At 42.7% G+C, this 15,806-nt stretch overlaps 1 non-coding gene across 1 annotated transcript; it reads left to right on the top strand.

Annotated features, from left to right (window-relative positions):
• The first annotated feature begins 11,554 nt into the window (after positions 1-11,554).
• LOC141568431 (U6 spliceosomal RNA) lies at positions 11,555-11,662 on the top strand. Its single transcript, XR_012491547.1, has one exon. It is a non-coding gene; the product is annotated as a U6 spliceosomal RNA (small nuclear RNA).
• The last annotated feature ends 4,144 nt before the right edge of the window (positions 11,663-15,806 follow it).

The following is a 15,806-nucleotide window of genomic DNA, read 5'->3' as shown; positions in this document are numbered from 1 at the left end:
TTTCTATTACTCCAAAGGGTTCCCTTGTTCTCTACAGCCGGTCCCCTCTTCCTACGCCTGGCTACCATGATCTGCTTCCAAAACTTCACTACAGGTTTGCCTTTCTGGAATTTCATATAAATGGAGTCATAGGAGATCCTCTTTAAAATGATTTCCTTTACACGTGACCATGTTCAGTGGGTTACAGTGAGGATGCACAGTGTGTCACACTGCATTTATCCCCTAACACCACTCTGTCTACCCTGGCAAAATGCACAGGATCCTTCGTGAATGTTCTGTGTTAAAATGAAGTTGGCTGGTTGAATGCTGCACACCCTAAACCCAAAGAAGGATTATGTGAGAGTTGAGGTGTACCGCAGGGAGCCCCAGAGGACAGAGCCAAAACCCAGGGAGCAGTGGCATGGGCGCTGTCAGCAGCTTAACAGAAGGAAGGTTTCTCCAAAAGCTGGAGCTGATCAAATCCTGGAACGTGCTGAACTCAAAGCAAATCACTTGCTGTCCAGAGTGGACAAAGAGAAAGGCAAGATGGCTAGCCATCAAGGTGTCAGAGAGAGGACCCAGGCGGGAAAGTGGACTCAATGTCTTCTGCCATGATTCCTGGAAAATAAGACCTAGCCGGACAATCAGCTCTAATGTGTCTTTTGGAGCAAAAATTAATATGACTATTATATTATATTATATTATATTATATTATATTATATTATATTATATCCAGTCTTATATTAAAGTAAGACCGAGTCTGATATTAATTTTTGCTCCAAAAGACGCATTAGAGCTGATGGTCCAGCTAGGTCTTATTTTCGGGGAAACATGGTAATTCTTATTCCAAACCTAATATCCCGTTATGGCTAATTGGGCTCTAAATGCAAATCACTAATATTTTCAACATCAAATAGGATAAAGCAAAAAAAAAAAAAAAGAAAAAAAATGTGTCAAAGAATACATTTAGCAACAAGACTAGAATCAATCTCTAGCTACTGGGAGTGGCTATAACTCAACTAGAGAAGCTTATTGGAAGGCAACAAAAACATATGAAACACTTAGAAGATAATGAGCCAGCATTTTTTTTTCCCTTCATCAATTTTATGAATGCTTCCAGGCAGTGAATTTAAGGAGGGAGTAGAAGAGATGTTTTTCAAGGCAATTTCACAGTGTTCGCTAAGACTCTAATTTCTCCTCTCCAATTAACACAGCGGATTTGGCAAACCCCACCCAAGTCAGTATAATCCAGTGAACATTAGCTGGGCCTGCAAATCGCTCAGCTGAGCTCTGTACAGATAAGGACACAAAGGAGCTACCGTCCCTGCCTTCAAAGTAAAATAAGCGTGCGTACAACCCCCATCCGGGCCAGCCCAGGATGCTGTAATGGAGGTAAAGGACAAACTCCCAGGAGAGCAGAAAAGAAGTTAAGGCTTGAGGGAGGATGGGCTGCTTATGCTGGACCCTGGAAAACAGGGCAATGGTCCAGGATGGGAGGCAACAGCATGGCATACCTTGGAGAATTTTCCAAAAGCCAGACCATTTGTGTATTTATTGTTTTAAACCTTTTTTGAGGATGAGTGGGCTTATGGACACATTACTAGAAAATGTTGGCTTTAACCCATTTTCTTTAAGAGGTACTTAGTAGAATTTACTGAAAATAACAGTAACAGTAAAATGAGCTGGGACTGTAAATAAATGGGTTCTATTTGTAAGATTGTAAGACTTCGCTGGGCCTTGCTTTCATCATTTGAAAAATAAATGAGATTGTCCTAAATCAGTAGATTTCACTTGTGCCTCACGGAACTGCAGGAGTAACGGGGAGCAGGGTGAGGACCCCATACCCATTTCACTCACAGCGGCTCTCCTTCTGTGTTTCGATTGGGTTTCATTTGGGTGAAGAGCTGTGCTACTTTACAAAGTTAAATTACAGGGCTCACTAAATAAGTCAGTGGGGTTGTCCTGTGTCTGAGCCTTGAACGATCTTTTCCAATGACAAGTTCAGAACATTCCATGATTTAACATATTTATTTTTATCATTATGACATTATTATACAACAATTTGTTTTCTCTACCATTTTTCTATCCGCAGACTTTTTCCTTTTCAGCCTCAGTGTTTTTCTCAGATTATTTTCTTCTTTTGTCCACTGTGTTTTTCCCGTTCACTTTGCTTCCTTTTTAGGTATATGTGTAGAAAAGAGTTAACACGGCGGGCCTGGCATTGCTATCCTTAGAAAAACCTGCTTGCAGAATTGGCCCTTGGCCGATGCCTGGGAAATAGAATGGTGGGAGGGTTCCCACCATTCCCTAAATGAAAAGTGTGGATCCCTGTGCTAAATTGTTTGTACACACCACGTGGTTTATGCTTTCTTTCTGGGAGTCTGGAATTTTGGTACATGCTAGGCAGAGGGTTCCTAGGTGACTGGCCTCCAATAAAAACCAGGGGCTTCTGGGCTCAGGCAAGCTTCCCTGATAGACACCATTTCATACCTGTTGGCGTGTGTCCTGCGTGACTGCACTGGGAGAGGACTCAGAAGCTTGGGTCTGGTTTCCTTCAGACTTAGCTCCATTACCTTTCCCCTTCACTGATTTTGCTTTCACTGTAATAAATCAGAGCTGTGAGAAATGGCAATGCTGCCATTTCTTCAGGCCGTCATTCTCCTTGCTTTCTAGCCTAGCTCTCTGGGCAGCTGTAACGGTAACCCTGAAATTCTGAATTTACTGCTTGGGTTTTGAGTAAATTTGCAATGAGAACAAAAAGGGGAGGGGGACCTTCTCTAATGGCTTTGCATTTTGTGGCTATGGCATCTGGATGTATGCTTAAATTGAGGAAAAGTGTTATAGGCTTGTCATTTCATAAATGCTAGAGGGAGTGTCCCCATCAGGGAAACTGAAAAAAAAAAAAAAAAGTATTAGTGGGACACAATTTCCTTGCTTTTTTTGCCACTGATGAGCAAATTAGAATTTAAACTCTTCAGATATTAAAACAGAATAAGTTTCCATATTGATGATTTTTTTACTATGATTTTTGCTTGTTGGAGCTTCTGGGAAAAGGAAATTGACATGAAAACAGAGTCACTCACCAGCTGAAAACACACTTTGGAGTTTTAAAAAGCAGTTTTTCACAGCTAATAATCTCCTGTAAATCATATCAGATCTTGTAAACACTGACCCTTAAAGGTGATGATTTTCTTGCTTGCTGTGCATATTTTTGAGTAGGTCAACTAGAATTCTAAGAATGACATGACAAAAAGTGCTTAGGAAAGCCTTGCCTGTCACGGGGGCTTGGAACCCAACCCTTTGGGCCTTCAGCCTCTTCCTTTTCTGCTGCCAAAGAAGTGCCTTTAGCCTTTTGGGAGTCCTGGATTCGTGGCCCTTAATTGCCTGTGAGCTCAAACCTGACATTATCTGCTACAGGCAGGCCATTTTCGCCTCAGCTGGAGCTGTGCCGAACTGAAAGCTGACACAGGCCCAAAGAACAGGACCTCAACTCTAGGGGTCACAGTATAGGTATAGGGGATATCTTGGGAGCCTAAACTGTGAGAACATCATCATAGAGTCTGGCTTGACCGCCTGGGTCACATACGAATAGCCACAGGAAAAGGCTTAGGCTCTCATGGGACCATCTGAAACTGAGCTACGGATAGATAGACTCTATACTTCTGGTAAGAGTATACTGATTGCATTGTAATTTGAGATTACTGCTGGTCGCTGCAAGTTCGGGCAGGGCATATCACAGGGCCTGTGACCCCTTAGTCCTCTCCTGGCAGACCTGGCCCAACTCTGACCCCCTCTGGAGATGCCTCACTATTATTGCTTGTTGTACTTAGCTTCCGGGGTTAGGTACAGCTTGCAACTACGCACCAATGGCCTGACCCCTGGTGCACACATCTCATGAGGCAGTTTGATTATTAGACTCAGCCCACTCCAGAAAAGGCTGCTCATTAAATAAAAGATCAGATGAAAGGGATGGGGTGAAGGGTGGGCGTGGATATGTAAACCCATTTTGGAAGTTGTTGAAAATTCAGGATTTCATCTCAACCAATTCCTGATCATGATTAGCTTTGGTTCGGCTATATAAATATGTTTTTCTGTGAGAAGACTTTGGACCCTCTTGCATATAACACTTCCAGGTGACAGGTTTGGATGACGGTAGGGATGATTTTAAAAGGTAAAGTTATGATTGCTCCATGGGACACACTGAGTTGGAAACAACGGAGAAAGAACAAAACCCCAGCAACTCGGGAGGTTGGGGGTGGGGGCACTGACACTCTGTTTTCAGAACTGTCCCTGGAAGCCTCCCCTCTTCCTGTAGGAAAGCTCCCGGAGCCACCTTTCCAAGCTGCTAGGAAGCTATCAACTCAAACCAACTGCTGAGCTTCTGATCACACCTGACAGTTCTGACTACAGGACAGCAGGGGGTGGACCAGCTCCTACACTTCCCACGCAGAACACCTCCGGATGCCTCCATACTCCGGAGGCAGATGAACTTGTGTCACAAACAAACCAGCTCATGTAACTGACAGCCTCAGGCTGTCTCCCTGAATCCAAGGACTGAACTGAATTAATTGGAAGGAATTGGAAGCCCATGGAGGGAGTTCTCATGATGGGAGAGCACACTGGGTGCCCTCATAACCTGTACCGCCTAATGTCTGGCCAGCGTGGCATACCCCAGTAACTGTTAACTCTTTGTTTCCAGGGGTACTCCGTGTGCCCTCTGGTGTGCCCTCGCAGCCCAGGAAGGCCATCAGTTCAGCTACAACTTACTGCACAGAGCTGTGCTGTCCCTCAGCTGATGCCTTGGGCCAGTAAGAAAGGCTCACACTAAAACATAAGGAGAAAGCCACTTGGCTTTGTAAGACAGACCTTTATGGTTTCTGACCTTTGTTTTAACTGGCTAAGTCCAGAATTCTGAAAAGGCCTGACTGAAGTCAGTCCTGGAGGGTGATCTCACCTTGCCGCGTGGGCTCCTAGAGATAATAATTTTGCTGTAAGGATGTCTTGGCCAAGGGCTGAGGGGGTGGACTGCTCAGAAAAGAGTGAACACAGCAGACGCAAGACTGTCATGGTTAGAAAGACCTGCTGGCAAGTTTGACCCTTGGCTGGCATTTGGGAACGTGGATTTCAGGAGGGTTCTCACCATTCCAGAAATGATAAGTGACTCACTGCATTAACCTGTTTGTACAAACAATGTGGTTTATGCTGGACATCACTTTTCTTTCAGGTGAATTTTGGTACGTGCTAGATAGTGGGTGATACAAATTGAGCCTGAAACATCGCTGGCGGCAAAAATGACAAAAACTGTCCTACTTCAGGCACATCATGAGAAGACAGGGTCCTTTGCTGGAAATAAATAGAAGCCAGCAGGAAAAGAGGAAGACCAAATATGAGAGGGACTGACTCCATAAAAGGACCCATGGGCCTGAGTCTGCAGGAGCTGAGCAGAGCTGCTGAGGACAGGATACTGCGGACCTCACCCATTCATAAGGTGGCCACGAATTAGAGCTGAATCATTGGCACACAACACACACAGGCAGCAAATACCTATGTGATTGACCCACAATATGAAATTTTGGACCCCTAGGTTTGAGTGAGCTTCCCTGGAAGACAACATTTCACATGTGCCGTCACCATTTGTTGCCGGAGGAATTAAGCCTATCCTGTGTGACTCTACTGGAGAGTCCATTAACACTCCTGAAAGCCTGCACCTGGGGTCCTCCAGACTTTGCCCCACACACTTTTTCCCGTGGCTGATACTGCTTTGTGTCCTTTCACTGTAATAATCACTATATGCGGAGTCCTCCCTAACAAATAATTGAACCTGGGGGTGATCTTGGGGCTACCAATACAGGATGGAAAAAAGACAAGAAGGATTAAAGAGACTTTTTTTAAAAAAAGGATGAATATAGCACAATATAAGAAGATGGGGAAACAGAAACAAGAAAGGAAATGAAGGCAAGAATCAATATAATAGTAGGACTGAACTTGGTGGCTACTAGGGCTGTCACACCCCATGTGAGTTCAAGGGCTCACAAAGCTGTTCAGAAGACAGTCCTCAGACGACCCCTGGGACAGCACAACTGCCCCAGGGAATGAAATGACCAACACTCCCAACTCTACTGGGAAACATGAGCAGAAATGATAATAATCCTTTGTAGGATGTACAAATGTACAGGATTTAAGAACTCTTATCCATTTGTTGAACTTTTGTAATCACTTTGTGAGGCACACTGGACAAGGACTATTATTCTTCCTAATGCACAGAGCATTTAAGGGCCTCCTGTTCCTACAGTCAAAATTAAGTGTCCCTCCTGTTTGTACTTCTTTGATAGAACTTACCATGATCTACCATGTTTGTTGGCTCACTGAGCACATCTGTCTCTCCCATTAGACTGATTTCCTTAAAGGGGCCTGCTGTGACTTTTTTTTCTTATCTTGTCTTTTTTTTGTGGGGGAGAATAGGAAAGAGAGTCATCTTTTCTCATGATAAATTCTTTGTGGGAAAGTAATAAAAATAAAACAAAATAAATATTGCATGTAATCCTTATTTTAGTCATCTCTGTATCCCACCCAGACCCAAGAATAACCTGGCACATAGTAGGTATTCAATCAACAATTCATTGATCTGTCATCAGCTAAAGGGTCTAGCAATGACCATGTTTGCTTTGTGGAGGATTAAATGAGATAATGGATATTAGTGAACTTTGTAAACTGCAAAGCATTTTGTAGATCTAATGTATAATTAGATCTAATTATAATTACGCATCCTTGACTTTATATTCATTTAAGAAAATCTTTGAGAAGATGACTGCATTTTGCAAGTGAACTGATGACTCATTGCTTATGGGAGCTTTGATTCTCCCATTTATAGACAAAGAACCTGAGGGCCAGAGAGTTTTAAAGACACATAAAGTTACATGGATGTGTTGGTACCTATGTTGACTTGTGGTTTCTCCTCAGAAGTAAGATTTGACTTCACAATTTTTTAAAAAAGATTTTATTGGGGAAGCGGAATAGGACTTTATTGGGGAACAGTGTGTACTCCCAGGACTTTAGAGCTCAGCGGCATCTCAGTTCAAAGTGCCATGTTCAATCTTAGTTGCAGGGGGTGGAGCCCACCATCCCTTGCAGGACTCAAGGAGTTGAACCAGCAGCCTTGTGGTTGATTCTCACTGGCCCATGTGGGAATCGAACCGGCAGCCTTTGGAGTTAGGAGCACAGAGCTCCAACCGCCTGAGCCACCGGCCGGCCCCTTGACTTTATAATTAGTTCTTACTTTATTTCCAAGTAATGCTGTAATGCTTTCAACATTATCAATAGCTTTTTTCTGTTAGCTTCCTTTTTACTTTTACTTATTAAAATTTTCACAAACCCTTAACACCCTAAAAAGTCATGTTGCCTCATTATGGGGAGGTAGAAAGAACATGAGTATTGGAATCAGAGAGATGTGGGTTTGAACTTAACCTCTGCTTCTTAGTAGCTGGGCAACTTTGAGCAAAGGACTTAATTTCCATGAGATTTACTCATCTGCAAAATCGGGACAATAATATCTACTTTCTAAAGTTATGAGGATTAAAGATAGTGTAAGTGGAGCATCTAGCCTAGGCCTGGCACCTAATAGACACTCTATAAATGATAGTTAAGTATCATTGTCACTCACTATTATTAATAAGTTGAAACAGGAGAAAGAACAATCACAAATTTTGGCTTGGAGAACCCTGGTGAAACTGGTCTAGCAGGTCACTTATGAAACCAACCTGAAAAAGTTTTTCCCCCAAGAGACCACAAAAATAAAATATTAAAGTCAGCAACTTCCACCTCTGAGATGAGGCATTGAATAGAATCAATAGCTTCATGCAAGTGTGAGATTTTCTTTCAGCATCAGCTTCACTCCCTGCCTGTGACTCATTAAACCTGGAGAAAAGAGGTAGGAATATCCGAATTCGTCATCACATCTCATGAAAGAGTATCTGTGGTAAGGATAGAGACTATTGGGGTGGGGAAAAGCAAATAAAATTTCAATAAAAAGAATGAGGAATGATCAGAAAGAAGCAATGTACAGAGGTGAAACATGCCAGCTTGAAACCACGTCATGACACCTTCCTAACTCAATGCTCTCTTTTAAAAGATGCCAATACTTGGGGTCAAACTGAAGTGGATAGAAAATGTGAGGGGGAAAGAAAGCTGTAACCATAACCAGAAATGGCTGAGGGTCAGTGAGCAGGGAGGAGCTCAAAAGTCACCTAGTCCAGTGATTTCCCTGCGGCCCCCAGAGTCTTCAGAGATTTATCGGGGACTCTACTAATCATGAAGTATTTCTTGCCAAGAGGATGGCCATTCAAGTTTGAATCTGATTTCGTTCCAGTGCTAATGATCTAAAAAGTAGTGATATACACCAGTGTCTATCTTTTGTAGATAGGAATCTAAAGCCCAGAGAGGGCAGTTTACTTGTTCAGAGAAACACAAGGTCAGAGTTGGGTCTTCAACCCGTAAGTCTTGCTTCCCTATCCCACACAGGAATATTACATAGACACACTGATGACCCGTTCCAGTTGACATATGACACCAGGTGTGGGGCTGTCCCTTCCCCAAACCTAAAGGAGGTCTTCATGAGAGCCCTCCTCTTGTCATCAGGAGGTGAGGTCCAAAGGGCTTTAAGATTTGGGGATTGGCGGATTCCACCTTCTCAAACATGACCTCCCCGGATTGCGCTTGCCTGCTTACAATAGGACAACCTCTTATCCCCAGATCCCCGATCTATACTGCTCTGGCTCTGTCTTCTTTTACTTTCTGCCTTTCACCATCTTCGCCCTTGGGCCTGGCCTGTGTCCAGTCACTGTACACTGAGTGAGAGGTGTTGGACGGCTCTGCTCCCTGTTTCGTTGGCTCCCACTGGGCCTCAACGGGGGCTCTACCTCCTAGCAGTGCCCTAAGGCAGCTAATCAATTCCATTGATAAGAGTCCTCAAGTTCTTAAAGCTGGAAGAAAACTTTGAGACCACCTAATTCAATCCCCTAATTTTTCAGGTGAGGGAACTTAGGTGCAAGAAGACCATGTGGTTCACCCAAAGCCACACAGTAAAACCAGAATCAAGTTCAGGACTCTTAATCCAAAACCCAAATGCAGCGCCTAAATCCAACACCTTTCCAATAACACCACCATGCTTCCTTTTAATTCAACTCAGTTGAAATCAACACCTGCTTATGGAATGCCTATTATGTGCATTTTAGGAAAGGGAGAGAGGGAGGGTGGACACATGAAGAAGGAATAGAAATCACGAATCGATCCAAAAGAAGCTGCAAGGGAGACAGGATGTGAAGGATGGATTCGTCAGCCTTAAGAAGTGTACAGTCCTGGGCAAAAGGTAAGACAAGTATACAACACAAGGCAAAATATGAGTGCTCTAAACATGGTTTATACGTGTTAGATTAAAGTAAAGGAAGTTTAAGATACTGCTGGATAAAGGCTTCAGGGAAGAGGTAATATTTAAAACAAGTTAAATCATTCGACACACATTCTAGCTCCCTTCTGGATGGTCCTTAGATGCTAGAAAGTGAAAAACCTTCCCTGACTCCCCAGCAACTGGGGATGGCTAGACGACTGCTTTCTAGCCAGTGAGACACAGTAGGTTTTCTTCTAGAGCAGCTCCTATCTCTGCTACTTCTTTCTTCCTGCCGGGACCTTGGGTATTGCTTAGATGACAACAGCTATAGCTAAGGCAGGTGGAGCAGAGAAGATGGAAGGAGCCTGGTTCCTGGAAAGAATCCAGGACGAAACTGCTGTACCTGCCCTAGACTGCCTGCCCCTGAACTTCTTGTTGCATGAGAAAAATTAATCCCTGTTTAGTTCAGCAAATGTAGCAGAACTTTTCTTTTGTGCAGCTGAACCTAAACCCGGCTGGTTCACAGGCCTTGGAAAAGTCATAGAATTTTAACAAGCAGAGGCCAAGGGCAAGAAAGGTAGAAACAAACACACAAGGATGGGGAAAGCGTGGGGCATGTTCTTGGCAAAGCAGGACAGAGGACAAAAGGAGATCAAAAGAGAAGCTGAGAAAGGCAGGCTGGGGCAGGTGACAGAACACCACGGGGGATGTACGGTATGCGTGTGGACTTCATTCAGAAAGCAGAGAGGGATTGGTGAGAGAAGTGAGCGGGGCTCTTCTTGGGGAGCTGATGTTAGTTTCTTGGCACCAAGCACCTGCTGCATCGGTGAGGGAATCTTGGCCCCAGATGAGCAGTCTGAGCAGCTGTTGAGGAGCCTCGAGCGAGAGTGGGTGGCCTATTTCACTCTAATCTGCAGTGCACGTATTGCATTCCTGTTAGCTTAGTATTTACATGGTGCATGAGGAACCACAGTACCGCAAACTCACATTCTGAAGGCACTACTCTCACTGTGTCACTTTCCTCCCACCAGCAATTGTCTGGCTGGCAAACCGCAACTATAGCCCTCTGGCTTCTAAAGTGTGCCCTGCTTTGACTGCAGTACAGTTCAGGCCACAAAACCTCTTCACCAAGAACGGTCAAAGATGGAAGCAATAAGAAGATATATACACATACATACATATATATGTATTTATTGTAATATATATGTTATAATAAATACTTATATATTTAAATATATATGTATGCACACATAGTATATATATTACATATATAATATATGTATATCATACATACACACATACACGATCTGAGATCGTTGATCAGAAAATGGAAGTGGGAAAGACTTCCTGTCTTTGATGGCCCCGAACAAGAACCCCCAGGGAGCTACATGACATACATTCTCCCCAGATTGTACTTGTCTATTTCGGATTCTCTGATTCAGACACTTGAGCTTCAGAGGCAGTGGGATGCAGTGGGAAAACACTGCTTCCAGTCTGCCTCCGACTAGCTGTTTGAACTAAAAAAAATTTTTAAATGACTACTCCCTAGACTTCAATCTCCCCACCTATCCACTTATACTTTGGGAGGTCTGGACCAGAGAAGTCTCATATTCCAAACGCCTTGTGCAGCCAACAGAAGGCTCCGCTCTCTCCACATCCAGAAGGCCTCTGTCCTGAGTCCCTAGTTAATTCCTTGATGCCAGAATCATGTTTCTCCATGTGTTGTTACAGGCAGAGGATCATTCTGGAAGGGTATACAACAAACTATTGTACCTCTGGAGAAGGGCACTGGGAATGCAAAGTGAGAGAACTTAATTTTTCATTGCTCTTCAGTACCATTCAAATTTTTACCAGGTGCCTACTCACTTATTCAAATAAGAGAAATCACTTAATGAGTCTTAAACTGCTTCAAAACAAAAAGTGGGGAAAAAAATAGTTAAGAAAAAGAAAAACTGAATAGAACTCTGGCAGCGGTACATAATGGAAGGAAGATGGGAAAAAACAAGTGTGGTTATGGAAAAAGATCCATTAAAAAGCAACTATCCTAGAAGAAGATGACCTAAGCTGAACAAAGGAAGTGGCAGCGGGGATGAGGAAGACTTTTGAGAGATATTTGAGCATTAAGAACTACAGCACTTGGCAACTCATTCGTTGTGGATGGTAAAATAGGTTGAAGTTAAGAATAACTTTGGTGCGCTCGCTTGGGCAGCACATATACTAAAAATTGGAACGGTACAGAGAAAATTAGCATGGCCCCTGCGCAAGGATGACACGCAAATTCGTGAAGCAGTCCATATTTTTGTGCACCTGAAACGAATAAAAACTAAATAAAAAAAATTAAAAGAAAATAAACAAAATTTAACTTTGATAAGTTAAACAAAATTTAACAAAATTTAAATAAACAAAAAACAATAACTTTGGTGATAAGAAAGACAGGGGAGCTAATAGCATGTACTCAGGAAACAGAGATAGAATGTTGGGGAGTAATGAGTTTTGGACATACTGGTTGGAAATATCTTAGGACCTTCAGGAAGAGATGACCTATTAGAAATGTGAGTCTAGGAGTTATGATGATAAATAATCCCATTTACCGCATTGGTGGCAACACTAAAGTTCTAACAGAATAAAGACTGATACGTGATTTTCTTTCTGGGCAGAAAAGAGTTAACACCGCAAGCCTGAGATTGCTTATTTTTAGGAAGGCCTGCTTTGCAAGCTTGGCTGAATTCTAGAACTTGACTGGCAAACAGTTCCCTGCACTGATATGAAAATTTCCCTGGATGATAAGGTGTCTCACTGTGCTTAGATGGTGCAAACAATATGGTTTATGCTGAGTACCTGTTTTTCTTCTGGAAGTCTGGGAGTTAGGCACATGCTAGGCAGAGGGTATCTATGTGACCAGCCCCAAATAAAAACCTAGGGCACTGAGTGTCTAATGAGTTTCTTTGATTGACAGTATTTGACATGTGTTGTTACAATTTGTTGCTGGAGGAATTAAGCACATCCTGTGTGACTCTACAGGAAGAAGACCTTGGAAGCCGGTTCCTGGTGTCCTAGCCCCACGTACCTTTTTCCTTTGTAAAAAGTAATAGAAACGGAGCCACTTTAGTTGGAGCTATCATTCCAGAGGAACTGCCTAGCAGGTCTTATTCCTCAAAGCTTTCGAATATTAAAATCGGACAAAACAACCTTTGGAGTGGGCCAAAAGCAGCACTGTATTCCAAACAACTGTTTGTTATGACTACCAAACTGAAAACTAAAGACATTCTTTAGAATTAGCATTGCTAGGTTAGCTTTCTGCTCCTATAGAAATGCCTTCCTTAGCTTATTCACACCCAGACAGATTCTTTCCTTCTAGTCATGTAATTAATTATTCCCCTTCCTTTTCTCATAAATACCCCTTGCTTTCACCTACTAATCAAAACACTATTTGGGTTTCTGCTTGAATCAGTGTTTCCTGAATAGCTATTCTTTTCCATCTCAAATAAACGCTTGTTGCCTCTCACTTTGGCCTTTTATTTTTAGGTTAACACCTTTGTTGATTTCTGCTTTGTATTCTTTTCCTGTAATAGATCTTAGCCATGAGTATAACTATATGCTGAATCCTGTGAGGCCTTCCAGCAAATAACTGAACCCAGGGGTGGTCGTGGGGACCCCTGACACATCTTCCCTCAGGTGGCTGTGGGGTGGGAGATACAATCAAAATCTAAATCTGCACGGACTCTGTACTCCTTGCCATCCTCTAATCTCTCTGTCACAGGAAGAGATAACATTAAATGTTGGTTTATAAAAAGCCCAGAGCTTCTCAGAAAAAAAGGTGGGGTGCCAGAAAGGTGTGCTCCTACAGCTACACCTGTCTTGTGACTCCTGTCTTACTAGCTCTATAACGTGCATAAAGCCAAGCTGCTCACCCTCGAGAGCAGAAACAAGAGGCTTGGTGATGACTGCATGGTCTCTAAGCACCTATTCATTCTGAGAGTCTGTGACTCTGTGATTGCTCCATATTGGAATGCTTTGGGATTCGCTCCTGACACATCCTAACAGAGGAAACAAAGGCTAATGGTCACAAAGCCTGTAAAAGGAGGTGCAGGGTGAGTCTTCCACTCCTAGCCAGAATCCTAAGTATCCCCAATTATCGTGTCATGAGTCAAGAGTGATGCACCACAGACTTTTGGTCTTTGTTATCCCCAAGCTGTCCAGTTCAGGAATCTGCTCCTTGTCCAGGCCAGGCCCTGGCTCCAGGGTCTCAGTCATAAAGGTGTGTCTCAGGGAGGAGCTCTTAGGACTAACAATGGGACCTCTGGAAACTGTCAGGATCTCAAAGTACTAAACCGTGCTTCTCTGAGAAATGGGGGTGGGGGCGTGTGATGGCGTTTTTGTGCTACAAGTCATAGTTTTTATTGCTGCCACACCTTATAAGATAATATCGTGAGCTGAGGTAGAAAAATGAAACCTAACAAGCCCTTCTCTGTCAATTCCCCACCATATGAGGGACTAACTTTTGTCTTAGAGCTTTAACGTGAGTCGCATAGTCTTTTTCTTATTAATCTTTCCAGAACACTGACTGCCCCCCAGGAAAACATAACATTACCAGTTTTTTCTTTTTAATTAAAGTTTATTGGGGTGACAATTGTTAGTAACATTACATGGATTTCAGGTGTACAATTCTGTATTCCATCATCTATAAATCACATTGTGTGTTCACCACCCAGAGTCAGTTCTCCTTCCATCACCATATATTTGATTCCCTCTACCCTCATCTACCACCCCTTTCCCCCCTTCCCCTCTGGTAACCACTAAACCATTGTCTGTGTCTATGAGTTTTTGTTTCTCATTTATTTGTCTTGCTTTTTTGTTGTTTTTGGCCAGTACCTGTCTTAAAAGTAACGACCCTACTCGGCTACATATAGGAGAGCTTATCGGGTTACAACGGGAACAGACAGAGTGCTGCTCCCCCACAATTTTGTACATATGCTTATGTAGGGTTTCCAGGCCGGAATTCCCACCAGTTCTCAGGATTTTTTTTTTTCCGCTTTCCTGTTCCTGAATCCCAAGACATAAACTGTTTTCTGTTCTCCACAGTGAATTGTTTCCACAAAGTGACGGCCGATACTACCAAGCACCTGGGTTCAAGGAGCTGATTTTCCCAATTTCCCCACCAACTTTTCTCAGGATTCGGGAATGGAAAAGCAAAAAAAAATTCCCAAGAATGGGCGGGAATTCCTGCCCAGAAACCCTAGCGATAAATAGGAAAAATGTCTAAGACATACATTGTGAGTTTATTTCCCATTGTGGGTATTACTGGATTCAAGGAGCCGGTTTTCCGGATTTCCTGACCAATTTTTCTCGGGATTTGGGAATGGGAAAGTGAAAAAAATTCCTGAGAATGGGCAAGAATTACCACCTGGGGTTTCCAGGTGAAACCCTATGTATACGTAAAAGTAGGTAACTGATTTTCTTACACAATTATAAAGACCATTTAAGTCTTTGTAAAACTTAGCCTTTTTTTTTTTTTTTCAGGGACTCCTTGGTCTTTGATACAGTTTTCTGTGTTCAGCCTTCCCTAAGCTGAGTTTTTCTCTTGGAACTTTACTATGAAATCTCTATTTTCTTCTTAGTTCCACCCAAATCCTATTTCTACTCAAATTAGAATATTTCCTCTATAGTCCACTACCTTGCAGAAACAACCAGAGTCCTGAGTGGTTAACATTCAGAAAGGTTTGATTTCAAGTGCCATCTATGGACTTTGGGCAAGTTACATAATCTCTCCGGGCCTCATTTTCCTTACCTGTAAAATGGGGGGGGGGTATATGTAATATTCCACGTGACACCCATAGCCTTGTGCCTTTCACATAACAAGCATGCAATTAAAGGTAGTGTTTTATTATATTACTTGCCATAGCAAAAGCTTTCTCCAATTCTCTTTAAACTCAGGTTTTACAGGCCCCCACACTGACAAAAAGTATTAAACTTTGCTCCCATTTCTTTCTCACCTTTTATTAACTCATTACTTGTTTCCTCTTTTCTATGCCCTTTATAGACATCTGAGTCCGATAGGCCCATTTACCCAGGTTCAGCAATCTTTCTGTTAAGTACTCACTTGGTAGTTCCGCACCCCCCTACTCTTAACACTTGCATCTTCGTCAATCAGAACATACTCATAGAGAACTTTCGAGGCTACAGGCAGCATTTCCATGTCAGATTGGACATAGTAAAATTTTCTTCATATAAGACACTAGGAGTTAATTAATGAGGGCTTGTAGAAAAAATTTGTTTCCTGATTTAGTTCTGAGTTTTATAATATTCGTAGCAAGGATATATGATTGAAATAGCTAAATACTCACTCCTCTTTTTTGGTAATGACCCACATGCATTCTAGATGCCTCTTTCCCCCTGAGGGCCCATTCACGTCCCACCCCTTCTGTTAGAATAAAATGGTCATACA

This window comes from Rhinolophus sinicus, linkage group LG13 (assembly GCF_036562045.2).
Source record: "Rhinolophus sinicus isolate RSC01 linkage group LG13, ASM3656204v1, whole genome shotgun sequence".
NCBI classification, from domain to species: Eukaryota; Metazoa; Chordata; class Mammalia; order Chiroptera; family Rhinolophidae; genus Rhinolophus; species Rhinolophus sinicus.
Note: the sequence above shows the minus strand (reverse complement) of the source record. Positions and strands in the feature narration are given on the sequence as shown.